This window comes from Chiloscyllium punctatum, chromosome 29 (assembly GCF_047496795.1).
Source record: "Chiloscyllium punctatum isolate Juve2018m chromosome 29, sChiPun1.3, whole genome shotgun sequence".
Classification (NCBI taxonomy): Eukaryota; Metazoa; Chordata; class Chondrichthyes; order Orectolobiformes; family Hemiscylliidae; genus Chiloscyllium; species Chiloscyllium punctatum.
Genome location: NC_092767.1, coordinates 15,096,877 through 15,113,185, shown reverse-complemented (window position 1 = coordinate 15,113,185; position 16,309 = coordinate 15,096,877).

Genomic DNA, 16,309 nt, shown 5'->3' with positions numbered 1-16,309 from the left:
GAAAAGTTTTAAGTGAGATGAATGAGGCCAGTTGTATTTACCGAGAGGGTACAAGCTGCTCAGGAGGTGGGAGAGGTGGCAACCAGAGCAAACATTTGAAGGGCATTTAGACAGAGACATGAACAGGCAGAGAATAGAGGGATATCGCCCATGTGCAGGCAGATGGGATTAGTTTAGAATAGCATCATGGTCAGCACAGCCATGGTGGGCCGAAGGGCCTATTACTCTGCTGTACTGTTCGATTTTCTAACTTAACGACATCTAACCTGTCAAAGCCCCTCCGAATCCTGGATGTTTCATTCAATTTCTCTCCCATTCTTCAAAACCCCAATAGGTTCAAGGGCAATCTACTCCACCTCTTCTCATTGGAAAATCCCGCCATCTCCAGGATCAGCCGAGTGAACCTTCCCTGGCCTGCCTCCAATACAAGAATGTCTTTCCTTCGGGCACTCATACTGTTTATTATAATCTAGGTGTGGTCTGACTTGTACTTGTATCGTTTTAGCAAGACCTCCCTATTTTTAGACTCCATTCCCTTTGTAATATATGACAACATTTGATTTGCCTTCTGTATGACCTGTTGATCCTGTAAGCTACCTGTTTCAGATTGATTCACAAGGATTCCCAAAACCCTTTGTGCAGTCAGTCTGAAACCAAACGGTGTTAGCCTGACAGTAAGTCGGGAACGTGCTGGAATGTGTTTTAAAGGATATGACAATAACAGATAACCGGATGCTTAGAAACAATGGGAGATGTATGATTTTATAAAAGGTGAATATTTTTAAATCTGTTGGATTCTATATTTTGGTGTGACCATAAATGCAGAATAGATAAGTGTGGGGGAGGCTAGTTGCGGTAGAGGGATATTTGAAATTTCAGAAGCATTTTGACAAGTTTCAACAAGGGCTAAAAATTAGCTCGTGAGAGAATAGGGCCCCTGAAAGGTCAATGAGGCTGTCTGTGTGGGATCACTGTTGATGGGGGAGATACTGAACAAATATTTTGTGTTCGGATTTACTACGGAGAAAGACATGGAAGCTCGGGAACTTGGGAAAATACATAGGGATGTCCTGAAAAGAATTCACATTGGAGAACAGGAGGTGCTGGATGTCTTAAAATGATAAAGGTTAGATAAAACCTTGGGACATGATCAGATATATCCCAGCGCCTTGTGAGAAGCGAGGGAGGAAATTACAGGGCCCCTCCCAGAGATATTTGCATCATCAACAGACACGACAGACCAGTGAGACTGATGGCAGGGGTGGTAATTTGTTGGAGGAGATTCTGAGGGAAACGATCATCATGCCTTTGGAAAGGTAAGGACAGATTAACGATCGTCAGCATGCCTTTGTGCACGGGAAATCATGCCTCAAATGTGAGTGTGGAGATAGACAAGTGAGAGATCAAAGCAGAGCAGTACACGATGTCCACATGAACTTTATCAAGGCCTTTGACTAGGTTCTGCATGGCAGACAGGATAGTAAGTTTAGATCCCACATAACCAGGGAGCGCTCACTAACTGGATACAAAACAGGATTGACTGTAGGAGACAGAGCATGTTCATAGAGGGTTATCGCTCAAACTGCAGGCCTGTGACCAACGGTGTGCTATAGGGTTCGGTGCTGGGTCACTGTTGTGCATCATTTATATAAACAGTTTGGATGATAATACAGGCGCCATGGTTAGCAAGTTTGTGAGTGAGACTGAAATTGGTGATAAAGTGGACATTGAAGAGGGTAATCGAAGAATACAATGGAATCAACAGTACTGCTGGACCAGTGAGGTTAGGAATAACAGGTGGAGAAATGCACGGTGTTGTATTGTGGTAAAGCAGACCAGGCTGGACTTGTACAATTAATGTTCGGGCCCTGGGTACTGTTGTCAATCATTTCAGTGACCCAGGGATTCAGGTACACAGTTTTTTGAAAGTAGCGTCACGGGTAGACAGGCTGGTGAAGCAGGTGTTTGGGAGGGTTATTCTTCATTGGGCAGAGCATTGAGAGTAGGAGTTGGGATGTCATGGTGTATCTGTACAGGACATTAGTGAGGCCTCTGTATAAACATTGTTGATTATCTGGAAAAAAACAAAATGTTCACGTATGTCCTTTTAGGAGGTATATATGGCATTCTTGCCTGGTCTGGCTCACATGTGACTCCAGTCCCACAGCAATATGACTGATTCTAAGCTGCTTCTAGGCAATTAGCAGTAGTGTAATGTATGCTCGTCCATCTGGTGACATCCTCAGGCCATGAATGAATCAATGAAAATACAGATGTCCATCCCTACCTCTGCAAACAGCTCTAGCTGCAGCAATTCGTACTGGCCTTGTAACACTGTTCAGGCCTTTGCCCCTCTCTGTGACACCCTCACCACCTCCAGCACCTTCAATTCTCCCTGTTCTGATCATCTGATTAAACGCTGACGTTTCCTCTTCCTACTGCACTCCTCCTGCTCGGAGACTCCCTAGTGATCTCTTTAACAAATGGGTCCACATTTCTAAACGTTGGCTTCTTCAGAATTGATCATTTGTTTTCATTTCTTAATCAAATCCGTTAAGTCCTGGGCCAAGATCGTCTGAAGTGGGGAAGGAGCATTGGGAAGGTGTCGAACACTTCGAGACTTGCTGTGGGGAAAAATAGGAATCCAGGAGAAAACAGCACAAGGAGCGTGCTGCCACACCAACGCCCCACCCACCCCCTTCCCATGGCCACCTTCTGCCCAAGTGTAACAGAATCTGTGAAAGGCAACATCAGTCTGTACAGCCAACTCAGGACCCGCACCGGCCCAGCGTGGGAGAGAGTCAGCTTCGTCTGTGACCCACCGCCAAAGAGATGATGAGATAGGAAAGTTGAATCCCCTCACAATTATCCGAGTGCCTTTGTTACAAATTCAAACAATTCCCTGTTAATACAGTGTCTAATCATGTGATATCACTCAGTATCTCTCCATGTGGTATCCCTCGCTGTGTCGGTCTATGTTCTGCCCCTGTCAGCATTTCTCCCTCTTACAGATGGTCTGAGATCCTGAGTCAACAGAATTGTACACTCCAGAGAGACGCAGCAGCACAGGCATTTTTAAGATCTCTGCTGAACTCTGTGCCACTCTGCATGTGTTATCCTCATTGCACCAATCTAATTTCCCATTCTGTCTCATGCAGGTAATCAGGATGTTCCTAACTCCTGTCTCATCCATCACCTCATTGAAGCTGGTTGGTCAGCCAGAGAGAGATGGAGAGGGAGATCTGGACCCTTCAGTAAATCATACAGCCGATAAGATCGCTCACAGTTAACAGCACAGGGTGGAGGTAGTAGACTTCTATATTCAGACCTGGAAGAGCGGACATCAATACAGAGCTGGGCAAGCAACATTCTAGGCTTCATTCCCACCATCTTGTGAGGGTCCTGCTTTCACCTCTGCTGTACTGGTCCTCAATGCGACAGCACAGGGGATCGCAGGCATCAATCCTGACCCATGCTGTGTTCGTGATCTCAGTAATATCCTTCAGTCCCGATAATCCTTCCTCGGTTTGGAATCTCCTCTAGTCCACACCACACCTCTGTCTTTGTCTCTGTCAGGTTCTCCAGTCCCTAACACCCTAATCCCTAACCTTCTCCAGTAGATACTAAATTCCTTCATCCCTGTAAACCCTGAAAGCCCTATCTATCCCTGTAAGACCCTCCCACCAATACCACCCTCCGTGTCAATGTATTTATCTTTAACCTCTCCATCGGTCCCTATCTATGTAATCTTCTCCAGCTCCTACCACCCTTCCTTAGCTGTGCAAAATTTGTAATCTCCTTATCCTTCTCCAATTCTTTGATCTTTATCTTGTTAAATTTCACCCTCATTCCCGACACCATACCCCTCCCGACAATAGGAACCTCTTTCAGTTTGTGCAACCCTCCCTATTTGTGTAACTGTCTCCAACCCAGTAACCTGCCATTCTCCATTGCCTTCCTATCTCTGTAGCCTCCAGAGCCTAGAAGCCTTCTTATATCTGTAAATGTCTTCAGGCACGACAACCTTCCATGTTAGTAATCACAATAATCTCCGAGATGAAACAGCTCCCTGTCTTTGCCTCTCAGACTGCCTACCTCTTCCTATCTCCAACCCTATCCCTATCTCCAGAATCTAATCCAGCTCCCCCTATCTCTGTAAATTCCTCCAATCCCCAAACACCTTTGTCCCTCTGACATTCTTTACCAGATGTAACTCTGTTTAATTCTAAGCCTCCCTATCTCTGTAACCTCTACTCATCTGTTCAACCCCCCACTACTGAGGAATGACTCCCTGTATTTGCCATATGGCAGATGGAATGACAGTGAACAGATATGATGGAACTGTCATTACGGAGATGTAGCTGCAGAATGACCATCGCTGGGAAGTGAACACTGAAGGGTTGTTGGGATAGAGTCAGAGAGATGTACAGCATGGAAACCGACCCTTCGGTCCAACCCATCCACGCTGAGCAGATATTCCAACCTAATCTAGTCCCAATAGGCAGACTAGGCAAAAAGCCAACAAGTTCTGAAGGAAGGATGAGTTTAATGCATTAATGAGACAGTCATGTGGATCTGAATATCAAAAGTGGAGCTGAGAATAAACAAGCAGCAGCAACCGTTAGCAGGAATTCTTTTGTAGGCACCAAACAGTGATGGTAATGTCAATATGGTTACAGTCGGGACACTGAATGTACTTATGGCAAGGGCAGTACAGTAACTGTGTGTGACAGTGGTCTCCATGCCGACTGATACAGCAACGAGCCTGTTGGATTGAATTTGTTGGTGTGAATATAAATGGCAGAATTGTAAGGGTGTAGGAGGGGTGTAGTGGTATAGGGGATATGGTGTATTTGAATTATCAGAAGCCTTTATGCAAGTTTCAATAAGGGCTAGAGAGTAACTTGGTAGAGAATAGGGCCCCTTAAAGATCAATAAGGTCTCCTATCTGTGGAACCAGAGGAGATGGGTGAGATATTAGACAAAATAATCTTGTCAGTATTTACTGTGGCGAAAGACATGGAAGCTCGGGAATGTGGGGAAATAAATAGTGATGTCTTGGAAAGAATCCTCACCAGAGAAGAGAAAGTGCTGGAATCTTACAACAAATAAAGGTAGATCAGTCTTCAGTAGCTCCTTAGGTCGATCCTAGAATATTGTGGGAAGCGAGGGAAGAGATTGCAGTGTCCATTCCAGAGATATTTATATTATCAACAAGGACAGTAAGATGTTGGAAGACTGGTGGTTGGCTAACGCTGTTCCATCACTGAAGGACTGCAGGGAAAAGCCAGGAAATTACAGCCCCGTGAGACCAGTGATGGGGAAGTTGTTGGAGGAGATTCTGAGAGAAAAGAGATCCTTACATTTACAAAGGCAAGGGCTGAATCTAGATGGTCAGCATGGCTTTGTGAGTAGGAAACCACGTTTCAAAAACCGGATTGACTCTTCGAGGAGGTGGCCAAAGATAGATGAAGGCAGAGCAGTCAACGTTGTCCACATGGACTTTAGCATCTAGTCAAGAGGAAGAAGGAAGCTTACTTAAGGTCGAGGAAGCAAGGATCAGACAGGGCTCCAGAGAGTTACATTGGATGGCACGGTGTCTCAGTGGTTAGCACTGCGACCTCATAGCACCACGGACTCCATTTCGATTACAGCCTCAGGCGACTGTCTGTGGTGTGTTTGCGCATTCTCCCTGTGTGTTTTCTCCGGCTGCTCCGGTTTCCCCCCCACAGACCAAAGATGTGCCAGTTTGGTGGCTTAGCCATGCTAAATTACCCATAGTGTTCAGGGATGGGTAGGTTTGGTGCATTAGTCAGGGCAAATGGAGAGTAATAGGGTGAGGGAATGGGGCTGGGTTGGATACTGTTTGGAGGGTTGATATGGAGTTGTTGGGCCAAATGGCCCATTTCCACACTGTAGGGATTCTCTGAAGGTACCAGGAAGGAACCAAGAGATGGACTTAGGGCAACTAGAAGGGGGCATGAAAAAGCATTGTTGGGAAGAATAAAGGAAAACCGTGAGGCTTATGTGAGGAACAAGAGGATGTTCAGAGTGAGGATAAGGCCAATCTGGGAGAGGTGAAGGAACTTTTGCCTGGAGTCACAGGAGGTAGGGAGGGTCCTTAATGAATACTATGCCTCAGTATTCACTGCTGAGAAGGGTCTTGTCGTTTGTGAGGACAGCGTGAAACAGGCTGATGTCCGTGCACAGGTGGATGTTAAGAAGGAGGATGTGCTGAGAATTTTGTAAAAGATAAGGATAGATAAGTCACTGAACCGGACTGGATGCGTCCAAAGTTACAGCAGCAACCGAGGGAGTGGATTACTGAGCACCTGGTGATGACCTTTGCACCCTCACTGTCCACTGGAGTCGGACCAGATGATTGGATGCAGGAAAATTATTATTCCCTTGTTCAGGAAAGGGAATAGGGATAATCCTGAGAATTGCACACCTGTCAGTCTTATGTCTGTGATGTGCAGATTATTGGAGAGGTCTCTGGGAGACAGGATTTATTATTCCTTGGAAAACCATAGTTTGATTAGAGATAGTCAGCATGGTTTTGTAAGGGGCAGGTCATGCCTTACAAGTCTTATTGAATCTTTTGAGAATGTGACAAAACATCTTAATGGCTCATTCAGAAAGTACGGAGGCATTAGGTACAGGGAAACCTATCTGTTTGGATACAGGATTACTGGCCCACAGAAGACAGAGGGTGATGATAGATGGAAAGCATTCATCCTGGAGCTCAGTGACCAGTGGTTTTCTGCAGGGAGAGGTTACAGGACCTCTGCTCTTTGTGAGTTTATGAATGACTTGGATGTGTGATTGAAAGAGGGGTTAGTCAGTTTCCCAATGACACAAAGGTTGGTGGAGTGGGTGATAGTGTGGAGGGCTGTTGTAGGTTGCAACGGAACATTGACAGGATGCAGAGTTGGGCTGAGAAGTGGCAGATGGAGTTCAATCTGGGAAAAGTGTGAAGTCATTCATTTTGAAGATTGAATTTGAATGCAGAATGCAGAGTTAAAGGCAGGATCTTTGGCAGTGTAGAGGAACAGAGGGATCTTGGGTACCAAGTCCATAGATCCCTCAAAGTAGCCACCCAAGCTGATTGGCTTGTTAAGAAGCAATATATTGTGTGGGATTTCATTAGTTTGGGGATTGAGTTTAAAAACGGGGAGGTTATGCTGCAGCTCTATAGAGACCTAGTTCGACCCCACTTGGAATATTGTGTTCAGTTTTGGTCCCTTCATTACGGGAAGGATGTGGAAGTTTTAGAGAGGATAAAGCGGAGATTTACCAGGATGCTGCCTGTACTGGAGGGCATGTCTTATGGGGAAAGGTTGAGGGAGCTAAGGCTTTTCTCATTGGAGTGATGAAGTGTGAGGGGCGACTTGGCAGAGGTGAACAAGGTGATGAGAGTCACAGATAGAGTGAATAGAGAGAGATTTTTCTACCCTCATATAAATAGTTATTACAAGGGGGTATAATTTTCGGGTGATTAGTGGATGGTTAAGGGGAGATTTCAGAGGTAGGTTCATTACATACAGAGTGGTGGCTGAGTGGAATGCACTGCCAGCGGTGGCAGTAAAATTCGATGCATTAGGGACATTTAATATACTTCTGGATAGGCACATGGATGATAATAAAATGAAGGGAATGGAAGTTAGAGTCATAGAGATGTACAACATGGAAACAGACACTTCAGTCCAACCCGTCCATGCTGAGCAGATATCCCAACCCAATCTAGTCCCACCTGCCAGCACCCGTTCCATATCCCTCCAAACTCCTACTATTCATATACCCATCCAAATACTTCTTAAATGTTGCAATTGTACCAGTCTTCACCACTTCCTCTGGTAGCTCATTCCATACACATACCACCCTCTGCATGAAAAAGTTTCCCCTTAGGTCTCTTTTATGTCTAACCCCTTTCATCCATAACCTATGCCCTGCAGTTCTGGACACCCCAACCCCAGGGAAAATACTTTGTCTATTTACCCTATCCATGACCATCATAGTTTTGTAAACCTCTATATGTCACCCCTCAGCCTCCGACGCTCCAAGGAAAACAGCCCCAGCCTGTTCAGCCTCTCCCTATAGCTCAAATACTCCAGCCCTGGCAACATCCTTGTAAATCTTTTCTGAACCCTTTCAAGTTTCCCAAAATCTTTCCGATAGTAAGGAAACCAAAAATGCACGCAATATTCCAACAGTGGCCTAACCAATGTGTTGTACTGTCGCAACATGACCTCCCAACTCCTGTACTCAATACTCTGACCAATAAAGGAAAGCATAACAAACGCCTTCTTCATTATCATATCCATCAGCGACTCCACTTTCAAAGTGTTATGAACCTGCACCTCAAGGTCTCTTGGTTCAGCAACACTCCCCAGGACCTTACCATTAAGTGTATAAGTCCTGCTAAGATTTGCTTTCCCAAAATGCAGCACCTCGCATTTATCTGAATGAAACTCTATCTGCCACTTTTTTTTCTCTTACGGTCGGATAAAAGATTGGCATATCATCATGGCCGAAGGGTCTTGTTCTGTGCTGTTGTGTGTTCTGCATGTCCTATGGTAAACTGGGTAATAAGCTCAGATCAGTGTAAAAGGATATGGCATTCAGGAGGAGCTAGTCAACTGGATACAAAATTGGCTTGATGGTAGGAGACAGAGGGTGATGGGAGACATGTTGTTTTTCTGACTAGAGGCATGTGACCAGCGGTGTAATGGTTCCACTGTTTGTCATTTGGATAAATGGTATGGATGGGAATATTGTTAAGTAAGTTAAGTAAATTTTTTGGTTGACACTGAAATTGGTGTTAAGCTGGACAGTGATGAAAGTTATCTGTGATACAACAGGATGAACAGTACGGCTCCGATAGTGGGCTGAAGAATAGCAGATGGAGTTTAATTAGATAAAGGTGAGGTGTTCCATTTTGGTGAAACAAACCAGGGTGGGACCTGTACAGTTAATGTTCAGTCCCTGGGAATGTTGTCAGTCAGTGACCCAGGGATGCAGGTACACAGTTCTTTGAAAGTGGTGTCACAGGTAGACAGGCTGGTGAAGCAGGTGTTTGGGATGGTTATATTCATTGGGCAGAGCATTGAGAGTAGGAGTTGGGATGTCATGTTGTATCTGTACAAGACATTGGTCAGGTTATCATAAAAGCATTGTTGATCAGTGGGAAGAACTCATCTGGTTCACTGACCTCCTTTTGTGTAGAACATCTGACATTCTAATCTGGTCTGGCTAACATGTGACTCCAGACCTACAGCAATATGGCCAACACTGAGCTGTCCTCTGTGTAATTAGCAGTGACACCCACATCCCATGAATGAATAAATAAAAATACATATATCCCTCCCTACCTCTGCAAACCCCTCCAGCTGCAGCAATCCGTACTGGTTTTGTAACATGGTTCAGGCCCTGACTACTCTCAGTAACACTCTTACCACCTCCGCCACCTTCACCTCTCCCTGTTCCTTTTGTGACATTAAACCCTGACACTGATTCCCCTTCTCACTGCCCAACTCCTGTTAGCAGACCCTTTGCAATCCCTTTAACACTTACTCCTAAAACACTTTCTCACTTCAGGATTTTAAATACTTTTTGGTGATCTTCTAAGCCTCATAATCTAATATGATACATTTTGTGCTCAGTGAGGGGCCGGTGGGAATTTCTTGCTGAGGTTTTGTCTGTTTCAGTGGAATGTTCTTTTGTTGAGTGATTTACACTGTTCTTTCAAATGTTTTCCACTGTTCATTTAAGGCACATATTTCAATTTGTTTCGCCTCTTTACCCTGGTCAGTTCTCATCTCAAACCCATGTAATTGGCTGTTTTTGTTTCTAGTTGTAGCGTGTACTTTCTGTGACTGACTTTAAAACTTTATATTTCTTTAAACTGCACTTTATCACAATTTCCCTGAGGATCTCTCCAGGTGACATTACTCATTCACTAAGTTTGATCATTCACTAAGTTTGATCACACAACGATCGCTCTGAGATAATTATGTCCCTAGCCAGTTGCACAATTTGTTACTCAAAGAAACACTGAAAAAAAAATTCTCTGAACTACTCTTCTAATATCACTGTTGCCATGTGACTGTCCCAGATTATGGGAATATTGAAGTTTCCCAAAATTATCACAAAGTGTTCGTTAAAAAATTCCAATGATTTCCTGTGTAATGCAGTGATGAGCAACGGAATGCTGTTTGGTGGCTAAAACTGTTCTGCTGCTTGTGTCCTTGGCAAGTAGTAGCCAGAATTTACATTCAGACTGACTCTACTTCATGATCTGAGATCAAGTGATTTCTCTGTACTGCCTTTGTTATCCATTATTGTTAGCGTTACCCATTTTGCCTGAGTTTCCACAAGGTTGTGATCCATTGAATATTTATGTCCACCTTTTGTTCGCCCTGGAACCACGTCTCTCTGGTGTCTAAATTTATTTTATCTCTGTGTCACAAATCAATCTACCTTACTGAAGAGAGTTAAAAATCACAACACCATATTATCGTCCAACAGGTTTAATTGGAAACACACTAGCTTTCGGAGCGACACTCCTTCATCAGGTGATAGTGGAGGGCTCGATCGTAACACAGAATTTATAGCAAAAATTTACAGTGTGATGTAACTGACATTATACATTGAAAAATTGATTGTCTGTTAAGCCTTTCATCTGTTAGAATACAGTGATAGTTTCACTTCTTTCATGCGTAAATCACAAAACATTTTTTTTAAAGTTGCATTCTCGGGTTAGCTGTTAACAATGGTGATAGCTAGACAATATGTTGAAGGTTTTGCCCCCTGTGTTCTCTGTCTATGACCTGATGTTTAGATTGATTCTAATCTAAAAAGTGAGATAAGAATTTTACATAAATTCATGCAGTTTTTGAGCTCACATTTCTACATGAATGCATGCAGTTTTTGAGCAAAGTACAATGTAACTCTGCAAGAACAAATTCACCCCACAACATATATGTGTGTCTGTGGGTCTTTGTCTGTCTGTGTGTGTGTGTCTGTCTGGGGTGGGGGTTGTGAGTGTGAGAACGTGTGTGTGTAGTGAGTGCAGAGTGTCATTAGTCTGTGAGGGGGTGCATGTGTGAGTATGGGAGTGTGTGTGTCTATAAGGGTGTGTGTGGGTGTCTGTGTGTACCTGTGTCCGTGTGTATGTGTAGGAGTATCTATGTGTGTGTAGTGCAATGATGATCACCTGTAATGTGACATGAACCCAAGGTCCCGGTTGAAGCCCTCCCTATGGGTACCGAACTTGGCTATCAGTCTCTGCTCGGCCACTTTTCTCTGCTGCCTGTCCCGAAGTCCACCTTGGAGGATGGTCACCCGAAAATCCGAGGCTGAATGTCCTGGACTAAAGTGTTCCCAACTGGGAGGGAACCCTCCTGTCTGTTGATTGTTGTGCGGTGCCCATTCATCCGTTGTTGTAGCCTTTGCTCGGTTTCCCCAATGTACCATGCCTCCGGGCATCCTTGCCTGCAACGTATAAGATAGATAATGTGGGCTGAGTCACATGAGTACCTGCCATGTACAAGGTGGGATGTTTTCCCACGCGTAATAGTGGTATCTATATCCACAATCTGACACGTCTTGCAGCGTCCACCGTGACAGGGTTGTATGGAGTTGTCCTGAGGGCCATCCACTTTATCCTCGATTACAACGTCTTCACTGTCCACTATGCCACCCTCCAGCCTTTCCAGCACATCACACATGGCTATCCATGGTACAAATATCTTTGCTCGGGGCTCCACAATGTTCTTAATCAGGTCCAGGGTTTTTCCATAGCTTTGTGTTTTAAAACCTTCTATAACATGCACTCTTTTCAAGTCATAGAGATGTACAGCATGGAAACAGACCCTTCGTTCCAACTCGTCGATGCTGACCAGAAGATGTAAATAAATCCATCCCATTTACCAGCATTTGGCCCATGTACTTATAAACCCTTATTATTCATATACACATCCAAATATCTCTTAAATGTTGTCATAGTATCAGTATCTGCCACTTTCTCTCTCAGTTCCGTGTGCATAAAAAAGCTGTCCCTTCAGTGCCGTTTAAACCTTTCTCCTTTAACCTTTAACCTATGCCCTCTAGTTTTGGACTCTCCAACCCCTGGGAAAAGACCTTGAATGTTTACCCAATCCATACACCTCATACTTATATAAACCTCTGTCAGGTCACCCCTCAGTCTCCGATGCTCCAGGGAAAATAACCCCAGCTTATTCAGCAACAACCCTGGGAACATCTTGTAAATCTTTTCTGAACACTTTCAAATTTCACCCCATCCTTCCTATAGCAGGGAGACTGGAATTGCAGAGAACTCCAAATGTGGTCTAATGTTCCCTGAGTTCCCCAGTCTTTGTCCATAGTAAGTTCTGGAGGGAAAAATGTGTTTAAGGTCTTAGCCATATCGTGCTGTTCCACACATCAATGGTCTCAGTGATCTTTAAGGGACAGCATTTTGTCTCGAGTTACTCTTTTACTCAATATATTTATACAATCACTTTTGGATTCTCCTGATCATTCTCTGCCAAGGCTAATGCATGTACACTTTCTGCAATCCTGATTTCTACCGAAAGTGTATTCCTAAAGTCCCTGTGATCCTCAGGGATTCCCTTGATCCAGCTGGCTATACCTGACATGTGCCCCCTTTTCCTTGAACAGACCCTCAATGGACAGCCAGTGTTTCCCGAATGCTGTCAGCATTGACCTGCACACAAACAGGAACATACTGGTGGTGATCGCTCAATTTATCTCACTTTTAAAATATTCTCACTTGCCAGACTTCCCTTTCCCTGCAAATAGACTCTCCAATCACCTTTTGAGAGTTCCTGGCTAATATTATCAAGATTAGTCTGGCCCCATTTTATAACTTGAACCTGTGGACCAGCCCTGTCCTTTTCCATCCCTATTTCCAAACGAATAGACTTGAGTCACTTTGGCAAAATGCTTTCCCACTCACACCTCAGTCCCTTTCCCTACCTTAATTCCCAAGGGGAGGTCAGGTTTTGCCCCTTTCTCTTTTCAGGCCATTTATATATTGATTGGGATTTTTCTGGAACACAATTACCAAATTCCTCTCTTGCAAACACTGAACACTGCCAGTCCCAGTCTAGGTTTGGAAAGTTCAAAAACCCCAACCATAACAGCCCTATTATTATGATTGATATTTGAGATCTCCTGATATATTTGTTCCGAAGTCTGCCACTGATTATTCGGGGTCAGTAAGACAATCGTGTCAGAGTGATGACCCATTCTTATTTCTCAGGTCTACTAACATAGCATCACTGAGTGATCCCACAGGAATATCCTCTCTAGGTACTGATGTAATGATTCATGCAATGAAAACCCACCACCACGCGTCCTCTCTTGCCTCCCCTTCGATGCTTCCTGAAACATCTCCACCTTGAAACAATGAACTGCCAGTCCTGCCCCTCCATCAGCTGTGTTTCTGTAATAACTATAATATCCCAGTCCCATGTTCCAATCCATGCCCTGAGTTCATCTTCCTTAGCTGTCAGGCCCCTTGCATTGAAATAAATGCAGTTTAATCATCAGTTCCCCCTCCCCCATTTCCTGCTATGTTCTTGCCTGCCTTTTCTTCTGAAATTGCTGTCTTTAACTTGTGCACCAACCTCAATCTTCTTTCTGGCCTTATGACTGTTTAAGGTCCAACACCCTGCCAGATTAGATTATATCCTCTCAAGCAGCTCTAACAATTCGCCCCATCAGGATGTGGGTCCCCTTCCTGCTCTCAGTTCAGGTGCCTTCCCCACCCTGTCAAACTGTGCTGACACCTTCAGACATCCAGGGACTTGGCCACCAAGGTCCCAATGTTACTCAGTTTTCTAGCAGGACCTATCCTTCATGATGTATATCCTTCGCTTATGAGACTTCCCACAGTGCATTTCCTCACAGTGATCAGAAGTAAACTCCATCTGCCATTACTCAGAGTGTGTACAACTCTGAGTATGACTAACTTCATCCAGTCTCCCCAACTGTCCCTACCTCTAATTGTCGAGAGAATGCACAACCCTCCCTATTGCGTTAACCTCCTCCAGCCCCTCTCATGGACACCATCTATGTAAGCTTCTCCTGTTCCTGACTATATTTTCCTCATGTTCCAATAAACCCTTGTGAACTTTGTGACCTAGTCCAATCTCTGCAGTGCTCTGTATAATCAGCCTCACTGTGCCTGGAATCTGGCTTCAATTCCAGCCTTGGCCGACTGTCTGTGTGGACTTTGCATGTTCTCCCCCCGACTGTGTGGGTTTCTTCTGGGTGCTCTGGTCTCCTGCCATAGTCCAACATTTGCACGATACATGATTGGCCATCATAAATTGACTGTAGTATTCAGGCAAGTGGTGGTTTAGGTGAGTTCACCATGAGGAATGCAGGGTTTATTGGACAGGGAGAGGGATGAGTCTGGTTAGGATGCTCTTTCGAAGGTTGGTGTGGACTTGTTGGGCCGAATGGCCGGTTTCCACACTGTGGAGATTCTATTCAAGTTATTGTCCAGTCCTGTCAACCATCCCTGTCTCTTGAACCTTGCCTCATCCCCAATACTCTCCTTATATGTGTAATCTCCAACAGTTTAGAAAACACTCCTTGGCGATGTCAGCTTCTCTAGTCCTTACCACGATCGATATGACTGTCACCTCTTCCTGCTTTTAGAACCCTCCCTATGACTGTTGACATTTGTTACATCACTCCCAATCACTGTTCCATCCTGAAACCCCCAAAAACATTTATATCTCTGTAAACTCATCTGGACTGTCGATACTTCATTTTGACAATCCCGTTCTGAGACTTTCTCTCTATCAAAAAACTCATTAAGTGTAGGTAACTCTTATTATTGCAACCTCCCTCCAGCCTTACAGCATTGAGGATCTGTAGAAGCTCTTTTCAACCCGACAGCCATCTCTATGTCTGTAATCTCCTCCACTCCCCATAATACATTCTCTCTGAGCTCCTCCGTAGTCCCTTAAACACTCTTTAACACTGTCTGTATCATTGTAACCTTCTCCAAAAACACAACCTTCCCTATCTGTGTAAATCCCTACAACAGTCCCTATCCCTCTATGCTCCGTCTAACAATACAACCCTCCATGTCTGTCTATCACCTTCAGTCCCTACTCACCTCCCTATCTGTGTAACCTTCTCCGTGCATTTTTGCTACAGTCTCTTCAACTGTCCCTGTCAGTGTAATATCTTTCAGTCTGAAAACTCCCCTCTCTTTAACTTTCTCAAGCCACACAACCCTCACTATCTGTGACCTACTCATGTCGGAGAACCCTCCCTCTGTGAACTGCTACAACTCTTCAACTCTCCATGAGCTCCTGCAGCTCTTACAGCCCTCCCTATCGACCAAACCTCTTCCAGTCCCTAAAACGCCATCAGTCTGTGGAGACCCTACCACCATCCCTATCTGTGTTATCCTCTCAGATCCCGACAACACTCCCGATCTGTAGATCCCACTCCAATGCCTGTGCCTCTCCTGATCCTGTTCCTACAAGACTCATTAACAATGTAACATCCTCCCGTCACTATCACCCACCCTGTCATTGTAAGCTCCTCCTGTATCTCCAAACATTTACTCATCTCCATAACCCCCTCCAGCTCTTACCCCCATCACTCTCCACTCGAACCCTCCCTACCGCAGGAACTTCCTCCTGTTTGTGCTATGCTCCCTTATGTGTGAAACTGTCTCCAACCAATCTTGCTACCCAATCTCTCAAAAAAGAATCCATATTCCACAGCCTGCATGTCTAAATAACCCCCAGAATCCATGCCTTCCTATATCTATAAATATCTTCAGTCACGATGACCCTCCATATCTCTGTTTGTTCCGCCAGATGATACAAACCTCTTTATCTCTGTAATCTGCTCAGGTCCCTAAAACAGTCCCTGTCTGCGTAATCCAGCCCTGTCCTACAAACATCCTTATCCCTGTAAACCTTTCTATCCCTCCCAGCATTCCCAACTCCATGAACCCGTCAGCCCTACAGCTCTCCACATTTCTGTAACCTCCTGTGGCTCTATGGTCCTCCTTCCCTGTGAAATCACCTCCAGTCCCCAAAACCCTCCCAGTCTGGGTCCTCTGCTCCAGATCAGACCATTGCTGTCTCTGTAAACACCTCCACTCCTGACAACTCTTCCCATTCATGTAACCTCGTTCAGACCCCATACTCTACAGCTTCCATAATCCTCTTAGTGCATTTCAACCAAACCCATTTTTATGTAACAACCTCCAGTGCTTAAACCTCCTCGACTCAGTAACCACTTGCAGTCC